The sequence below is a fragment of the Aristolochia californica genome, unplaced genomic scaffold (assembly GCF_029961685.1).
Source record: "Aristolochia californica isolate CCGP_79_NKW_82.1479 unplaced genomic scaffold, dmAriCali1.0.hap1 SCAF_14, whole genome shotgun sequence".
NCBI lineage: Eukaryota > Viridiplantae > Streptophyta > Magnoliopsida > Piperales > Aristolochiaceae > Aristolochia > Aristolochia californica.
In genome coordinates, this window is record NW_027181815.1 from 10,537,923 (window position 1) to 10,547,676 (window position 9,754).

A 9,754-nucleotide genomic window follows, 5' to 3' on the forward strand; every position below is an offset into this window, starting at 1 on the left:
CTCCAAATGTGATATGATTTCCATCTTTAAATTTAACTTGTACAATTTTCTTCTTATAATAGTTCATATACCTTGAGCACCCAGGCTGTAGGATCCATATGTTCGTTAGTGCATTGGCTCAAAGAATAAAAGATCATCCCTTGTAAATACCATTTAAGTTAGGTCCCTTTAGGAAAACATTTGTTCCACTTGTTATTTTAGGCATTGGCTCAAAGAATAAAAGATCATCCCTTGTAAATACCCTTTAAGTTAGGTCCCTTTAGGAAAACATTTGTTCCACTTGTTATTTTAGGCATCCAAGTTTATTTGCCCAAGATTTATGGATTACCTCAACCTTTTTGGTTGATTTGGGTATCCATCTTTGTTTGATGCCATTTGCATTTTTTTATTTAAAAAATATGGGCACAATGGATCAATTTTTTGCAATAGTGGCATCAGATATGAGGAATGGGAGTGAACTTTTGTGTTTGCTTCTTTTTTTCCTTCCCAAGTTTCCTCCAAGGTGTGCTTTGTTAGTGTGTCAATGCCCACCTCTCACAAGTTACTGCTAATCTAATGTATTCACTGGCCTCCCAATTATGAGGAGCACCAATGTCGATAGTGAGTAAATTAGTTAGCAGTTCTGGTTTAAAGTGTGATGAGGTCAAATTGTGAGTGCAATGGTTATTTGTGAAAAAACTGTAAAACGAAGGCGGGGTTCGGGGCGTCAGCCCCGACGGGGGTCCAAGGGAGCTGGCCCCCTTGGCGGCGAGGTTCGGGTACTGGCCCCCCGGCCCACGGTATGCCCTTAGTCTCGAATGGGAGACACAAGCATAAACAAAAAATTAAAAGGACTCATGTGTGAATGGGAATTAATGGAAGGAGTGAAAAATAGAGGTGACTCTGTACTAATCGTTGCAGCGGATAGACGCATCCATCAGAGCCAGAAGAGAAAGGAAGCTTCCTTTCTCTGATTTCCGCAGCTGTCTCCCTACTGTCTTCCTCAATTTAGTGCTGCAAATCACCTATAAATAGAGGTGTTCTTTAGCAACAAATCGCATCCAGAGTAATACCTATTCCCTGTTCGTTTTCACTTTTACTTTCTTCTTCTGTAAGTCCAGAAGCCATTGAAGCTCTTCTAAGAGAGTGTGGTGGGATGAAATTAGTTTTGTATTGAAATAAAGTTGAGCATTGGCCTTCTTCTTGATTGCTGTTAAGATGTTCCTGGGTTGAGCTTACTCTGTTTTACATGCTCTTGTGTGATGAAAATTTGAATTGTTGTACTAGTTCAATGCATTTCTTCTCAAAATCTAATCAATTACAGGATAGATTTTCAATCACACATTGTTGTGTCGAATCATTATCCAAGTGTCTTTCATTTGCTTCCTTCAAGGCAGCCAACTCAGTTTTAAGCTGGGAAATCTCCCATTTTTTAGCATTGTATTTTTATTTTATTTTATTTAGACTCTGAATAGATTTCTCAAATAAAATTTTGAATTCATTCTTATAGTCCAAATCACTTAGCTCTTTCTAAGAAATGGAGTTCTCACCTACATAAATTTTTTGTAGGTCCGAGTGGTTTCTCAAGAGGGGGTGAATTGATATATTCAAATTAAAAACTACTTGTGCGTGCGATAAAAAAGTCATTTATAAAATTAATTTAAATGAAAGATCAACATGCATCCCCAATAGGGACAAATATATTTTTGTTATCGATTTTCCCTAGTGCTAGTTACCGCTTAATAACCCTTGTTTAGGAAAATTTTACTATTAAGCTCTAATAGCTAGAAAATTACGAAAGAAATTTCTGCTCTCTTTGGCCATGTGTAGCTCAATACACAATTTTACACAAGTCAATCTCTCCAAGAGATTGCTACTAGATTTTAGCTCTACTTATGCCTTTCTATCTAGATTGACAAGTTTTAGATGAACCTGTCACAATTTCATAAAAATATAAAGGGAAAATTACACCCTTACTTGGAGAATGTTTCTCCTTAAGAGATTCGAGTTGCCTCCTTTGTAGCACGTTGTGAATAGATCAAGGAGTTTGTACTATGATGAATACAAGGATGATTGAAAGTGAATGAAGGTTTTCCAAGTGTATGGCTTTCTCTCTTTCTCTCTAAAGCACTTTTGATGGGAATTTACAAGATAAAAGTTTGTCTCTTGAAGATATGCCAGCTCATTCAATCATTTTCTCATGGTTTGATGAGGTATTTATAGTTTCCCAACTTAAACTAACCGTTATTTGCCCATTTGAAAATATCAATACTTTGATTGATCAATTGATCATTGGTAAGTGATTTATCAATCAATCAATCATAACAACTATTTTTCCTGTCTAGACAATGCCTTATTGATTGATGGATTGGTCGATCAATATGTTACCATTGGTCTAGAAAAGTCAAGTTGATCGATCATTACCAGTGGTTGATCGATCAATCGAAATTTCCTTTGGCTGTGCAATACAAATATGATCGATCAGTGTATTTTCCTTTGATCAATCATGCTTGAAGTCCCTTACTGGCGAGGTTTTGGTTTATCAATTAATCAAGAGGGATGATTGATTATTCCATGAAAGTTCTGCTCGCCAGGACAACAATGATCAATCAATCCAAGTGGAATGATCTATCATGCTTTATAGAATGAAATAACCATGTCCTGGATGATCGATCAATCGACTAAGGTTGAACGATCATACTTTATATTTCTGGCCTACACAGATCTAGATGATCAATCAATATCAATGGTTGATCGATCATTCCAATGCCAGTTTCAAATTTCAGACTTTATAAAGCATAGGATTTTTTCTCTAAATGCTTTGACGTGCTTCTAAATGATGTTTATAATGATCCTAAACATGTCTATATGCAATTTATAACCTAAACTCCGATTTCACAAATGTAGTTAAGGAATAGGAATTTTGGAATACTCTCTTACAAAAATTGACTGAGTTTAGATGTTTCTCTATAATATTTGACATCGAGTCTTCTCATTGTCTTCTTCTTTGTGGGTGCTTCTTCAAGAGATGCTCTTCCATTATGCTTGAGGTCTCGATTTTGGCTTTGACGCTTTAGACCTTGAGATGCTCTTGAAAATGAAGTATCTGAAATACTTTAGATTTGCAAGTTATTAGTTGAATTAAGTTTTGTTATCATCAAAAGCAATGTGGGAGTCAACCTACGGTCAACACTTTTTTGTTCTTCGAAATGGCTGGATTCTTCCTCAATTACATCCCAAATTGAGAGCAATACCTTCTTCTTCTTGTTCTTGGGATCCCTATTTGAGAATGGGGTTCTTCCTTCTAGATTTAGGCATTTATTTCTTCTATACCATACTTTACTAAACTCATAATAAACGTTTATTTTTATTAAAAGATTTTTTATTGTTGCCCTTGAATTGATTTCTCTTAAAGTTATTCTTCTTCTTATACATCTTTTGAATATGTTTAGTGGTGAACCTCATATCAACAGAGCTTTCTTAACTAGAGCCTTAACCAAATTTGCCTTTGAGAGTAATGTTTTTTTCCTTTGGGTTGCTCTTCTTCCTTTTCCTCTAGTTCCATATTACATGTGAGGAGGATGCCTAGTAGCTCTTGCACAAACGACATCAAAATAATTAAGCAATAATAATGATACAATTTTAAATATACACTATCGAAATGAACTTCATACAACATAAACAAACATATAAGTAAATAACAACATTAAGCAACAACTTCAATAAAATTAATTAAATAAACAATATCTATAACACTCACACTCTTCCCCTCTACAGTATCTCCCCCCCCCCCCCCCCCCCCCCTAGTCTCATTCACAATTAAAAGAATGTATTGTTTACTTCACTAATTAATATTTATGTTTTAAAACTCAACCGAACCAGCTGACTCAATCTGATTAAATCAAAATCACACCTTTTTTTTTGTACTTATTTAGGCAAAAACTAAATTTACCTTAAACTCTAATAGCCTCGCCAATTGGTCTAGTCCAACCATAAATTGGACCGGTTGAATTAGGACAAGTTTGATAATCAGTGTAACAGATTTGGAAAAAAAAAATTGTTTGAGGGAGAATTCAAAGTAGAGACCAAATACTTAAATGAAAAATATCATCCTACCTTACCGAACTATCGAATTGTGTCAAACCTATTGAAATAAAAATATATAATAAATCTAATTATAGGCTCTCACTTTGGTCCAACCTACGTTGAAACTCAACAAGGGGTTGGTTCAATTTTAATAACATAATTTATAATTTTAAATAATTAGATTCAAACATGTGATTTTGAACTAAAATTAAATTAAATTAAAAATTAAAATCTCTCTCTTCGATAGCAGAGCCCTCGCCACCTTCAACTAAAAAAACAAACAGAACATAAAAAACGGAGGTTATAAGGATTTTGTCCTAGTAAAATAGCAATAGGAAAGCCAAAACTAAAATCACTATCGTGAGTAGGTAGGAGTTGTTTAAAAAAAAAAAAACTTATGGAGCAAAGAAGTTTTAAGGATGATAAAAGACAAGAGGAAGAACTGTCACATATCCATAGAATAAAACCAGAAACTTACAAAACCTAAGTGAGAGCGAAGAGCAAAAAAAAAATCCTAAAGCTAGCAAATTCATTGTCACTTTCCTCCTTGCGGTCGAAAAGGATAATTTTATTTTCAAGATTTAGTGAATCAGCCATGGTCAAAGCTCTAATCGGGACCAAAACCTTTATTGAAAGTCTCAATGCCTCCAGATAGCTAGACGTTAGTAAAGTATTGTAGAAATTTCAAGGTGTTCAAGCTATAACGAAATCAGTAGAGCAAGATGTATTCAACGCCAAGGATGTTAAGTTGTGGTGTTTAATTAATTCCTTACATTGAGTCAGTACACGGATCGACCTTTGCGGTAAAGTAGTTGTAGGGTTGGGGAGCCCCCCTCCCTGAGGGTTCGAGGCTAGGTCAACGATATATTGATTGTTGTTTCATTAAGAGTAGTTTGGGGATTTCACTCTTGTATTATGGTTGCCTAGTTTTCTCTTTATAGTTAGGGGTACCGTTGTTAGGGTACATCATCACCGGAGAAGGATCATCAGTTACAGCTAAGATAGGTTAGAGAAATACACTTGAGTGTGTATGATTTCTCTTGTAAACTATTTCATTCTCATAGTGAATTACTACAACAGTTGATGATAGGATGTAGTCTCACCTTGAAGCGAACCTGTATAAATCTTGTATTTTTTTGTTTACTTTTTCTTCTTTTGTAATTATTATTGCTCTCGTTACTTTTAAATAAGGCATCTAATTCCTAACAAAGAAGATATCGCAGTGGGATGCACAACTCATCAAATTCTCAACCTCATACAATTTAATTTTTCAAACAAAGTCTCAAAAGAATAATTTTTCCGATGTATTCTTCTCTCAAACGGAGGTTATTTATCGATATAATTACAACCTAAAATTAGGTCCAAATTAGATCCTAAAATCATGGAAAATCAGGGGAAAAAATCATTTCGATATATCGAACCTAAAATTATGGTAACAAATTAATAATTGTACAGCTCATTGCAACACTCCTCCTCAAGTTGGGATAACATGAGAGTCGCTCACCGCATATGCTACGTCTAGCCTTGTGTGTGATAGGTAGATTAATCTTCCAACTAAATACTGATAACTCCCCTTACTTGTTGTGGTTTGATCTGGGAGAATTCTGAGCTTATGATTCATTTCTATGGGTGTCTCTACTGGTTTACAATCAAGCATTCTGGTTTCGGCTAGAAGATCTAACACATATTTTCGCTGTGAAAGGAAGACTCCATGTTTTGATCTTTCTACCTCAATTCCCAAAAAATATTTAACCTGTCCGTGATTCTTCATTTTGAATTTAGTGGCTAACTACTCTTGTATAACTTGCATTTCACCTAGGTCATCTCCTGTCAAGACCATATCATCAACATACACAATTAAAGCTGTTATTTTTCCTTCTTTGTATGTTATAAACAAAGAATGATCTGAGTTACATTACTTATAGCTAAACTCCTTCATTGTAGCCGAGAATCTCCCAAACCATGCTCTAGGTGACTATTTCAGTCGATACAATGACTTCTTCAATTTATAGACTATACCTTGACACAAAGAACTACTTTTAACTTCGAGTGGTACCTCCATATAGACTTCTTCTTCTAAGTCTCATTTGAGAAAAACATTTTTAATATCAAATTATTGCAGAGGCCAATCTCGATTTACTGTTATAGAGATAAGAATGCGAATTGTATTGATCTTAGCTACTGGTGCAAAAGTATCCTCCTAGTCTACCCCATACCTTTGCATATATCCCTTCACAACTAGTCGAGCTAAATATCTTTCAATACTTCCATCCGATATGAGTTTCACCGTAAAGACCCATCAACATCCAATTGTCTTCACTCCTTTAGGTTGTGGAACAAGTTCCCAAGTGGCATTCTTTTGTAGAACCTCCATCTTTTCGTTCATCGCCTTTCTCCATTTTGGATCAGCTAATGCATCCTGGACATTACTAGGAATAGAAACCCTGGATAATTGATCAACAGTAAATGCATATGATTTAGTCAACCTATGGAAGGATACATAGTTACTGATTGAGTATTTGGTTTTGGCTTCAGGATCAGGTTCACATTCTTTTTTTGGAATTCTTCTATTCAATATTTGTGGATATCTAGGAGTTATATTTTCCATAGGAACACACGTTCATTCGACCCATCAAACACATGATTCGTATTTACCTTAGGAGGAACATTTTGGTTGATTCTTCAGTTGATGGTGTAGACGGAGGCAACTCTGAGGGTTCTTTAGGAGAAATTAATGACTCACTCTCAACTTCATGGTTGTTATTGTGATCACTGTCTTGTTGCACATCATGACGACCTGGTTGCTTAAAAAATTCATTCACCGCTTCTAACTCAATATACTCAGCACCTCTGTTATTCTCTTGTTGAACATTTTCTTCACTTAAGTTCTCCCCCTGAAGGGAATTCTGAAAGACTCCCCCTAAGAAATAAGGCACTAATTCATGGAAACATGCATCTAGAGTCACATGGATCTTTCGGTTGTGTGGGTCATAGCATCGACATCCTTTTTGAAATTCAGAATAGCCAACAAAAACACATCGTTTGACACATGGATCAAGTTTATTTCGTAAGATTTTTGGGATATGAACATATACGATACACCCAAAAAATCGGGGTTCAAGATTCGGAAGATCGGGAATGGTTTAGGGATTGCAGTTTGTGTTGAGGAGTTTGAAACTTTATCATTCGAGAAGGTGTTCAATTGATGAGGTAGGCAACAGATTCGACAACTTCGCCCCAATAAAACCGAGGCATGTTTATGTCGAAGAGGGAGGCATACACTACTTCCAAAAATTGTCTATTCTTTCTTCCTACCAATCCATTTTGTTGGGGGTGTATAGGTGCATGAGGTCTGATGACGAATTCCATGATTGTTCATAAAATTACAGAGAGAAACATCGACAAACACAGTACCTTTGTCAGATTGCAAAACACGAATCTGCTTTTGGTACTAAGTGTGTATCATTTGGTGAAATTTTTTAAATGTTAAACACACATCATTCTTTTTATAAGCAAGGATACCCAAGTCATTCTAGTGCATTCATTAACAAATGTCACAAAGTAACGAGCTCTAGAAATAGAGCAAACCTTTGCAGGGCCCCAAACATTAGAATGAATAACCTCAAAAGGTTCGAAACTTTTATTCAAACTCGGTAAATAAGAGATACGATGGCTCTTAGCCACTTCACAAGTGTCACAATGAAAATCCAAATCATTCAAACCTAAAAAAAGTTGTGGTTGCAATTTCTTAAGATAACCAAAAGAAAGATGACCTAATCTTCGGTGTCATAACCATATAGTTGCTTAAGCACTGTCTTCACTACTAGATTGATTGCCTGATTGATTTTCAATCCCCCATTCTCTGTCAACTCCAAATAGTAGAGTTTACCCAATCTAACTCCATAACCAAGAATCTTCCAAGTTAGAATGTCCTGGAAGACACAAAACGAGGGTCAGAAAGTTACAGTACAAGCAAGAGTTGAAGTAATTTGACTAATAGACAAAGATTGTATTCAAGAGATGGAACAACAAGGATAGTAACTAATGTAATATTATTAGACAAGATAACAAATCCTTCCCAAGTAATAGGAGAGGTACTACCATTGGCGGTGGAAATAAAAGATCTAGGAGAAGGTAGGACAAATTTTAACTGACTGGAATCCCTTGTCATGTGATCAGATGCACCTATATCAATAATCCAAGTTCTATTCTTAGAATTTGCAGAGAATATTGATGTTTTACCGATAATACCTAGATGTGTAACATTTGTTGTAGGCATCATCTGATTTTCTTCTGTGGATATCATAATAGTTTTACCAGCAATCTTTTTACGAGTTTTTTTTTAGAAGTCCCACCACTCCGGATAGCCAATAATCTCGTAACAAAGTTGTTGCAAATGACCTTTCTCCCCACAATGAGTGCATACCCGGTTGTTAAATTTTCTAGAGGATTGAGTGTTTCCAGTGTTTGATGATCCTTGTCGAGTTTGGTTGACCAGCATAGCCGAGTTCTCAAAGATCGGACGATATCTCCCCATTGTCTGTCTCGGTTGATATTCTCTTCTGACATATGTATATGTGCTCTCCAAATCAAGTTTTGGGCCTTTTTGCAAGATTTCTCCACGAACCTTGTCAAACTCAGAGTCAAACCCATCGAGAAAAAAATGAACTTGAAGCCTTGCCATCACAGAGTACAACTGGATTAGCCTTTCGACTGTCCCTTCCTGAGATGTAGTTCTATGATCAATCTCCTGGAAAATAACAACAGGTTCATTATAGCACGTTAATAATGGTCTACCATTTTGTTTGGTAGAAAAAGACCTCCAGTTCAACTCAAATATACAGGTTTCATCTGATCCATTATAAAATATTTTTTTTATACGGCTTTTCATATCTCCTTGGCGGTGGAGAGGCGAATAAATCGCTGCATTAACGACAAACTCATTGAGTCAATATGCCAACTTTTCACTCTTTGATTTTCAGTAATCCATGCGCCAAGATTGCGATCTCCAGATTCTAGTATTTTTGTTTCTCCCATGAGATATCCACCTTTGTGGTGAGCGCCAATACACATCTCCATGAGTGGAGACCATAATGGGTAATTAGTCTCATCTAGGATGATTCTAGTTGGAAAGGTAGAATTGTCTTGGTGTATGATAATCTGCAGTGTTGGTGCTGGGATAAGTTCGGTTGATGTGCCTGTAGTGGTAACCATCAAATTCACAGCAATTTTACGAGGGTGATGAAATTCGAGAATGAAAAATTCGACGGAGAGTTTCGATTATTTGTAGAGCCAACAACAATGGCTGCAGCAATGGATTGTGCAGTGACGGCGGATTCTGCTTTCTATTCGCTAGGTTGACCCGATTTGGGCCTTTGAACGTGGTTCGGTAAGAGCCCGGGTTGTTCGGCGAATAATAAACCAACAGACCAAAGTTAAGCGAAAAAATATTTTTTTCCGTACCTTCGTCTTCGTCGAGACAGTGCGGAGACAACGTTGCTTCTTCTCACTGGAAGGCCGAGTAGTGGTTTGGCGGCAGCTTTCAGGAGTCCCACCAGAGTTCGAGTGGCGGCAAGTTTGTGTTACGGCGACGACCAAGAGGAACATGAAAATTAAAATGATTGCACCTTCGTCTTGTCCGTCGGTGATGCTGGTGCAGGTCGCAAGGTGGTTCGGCGCCGGCTTTCGG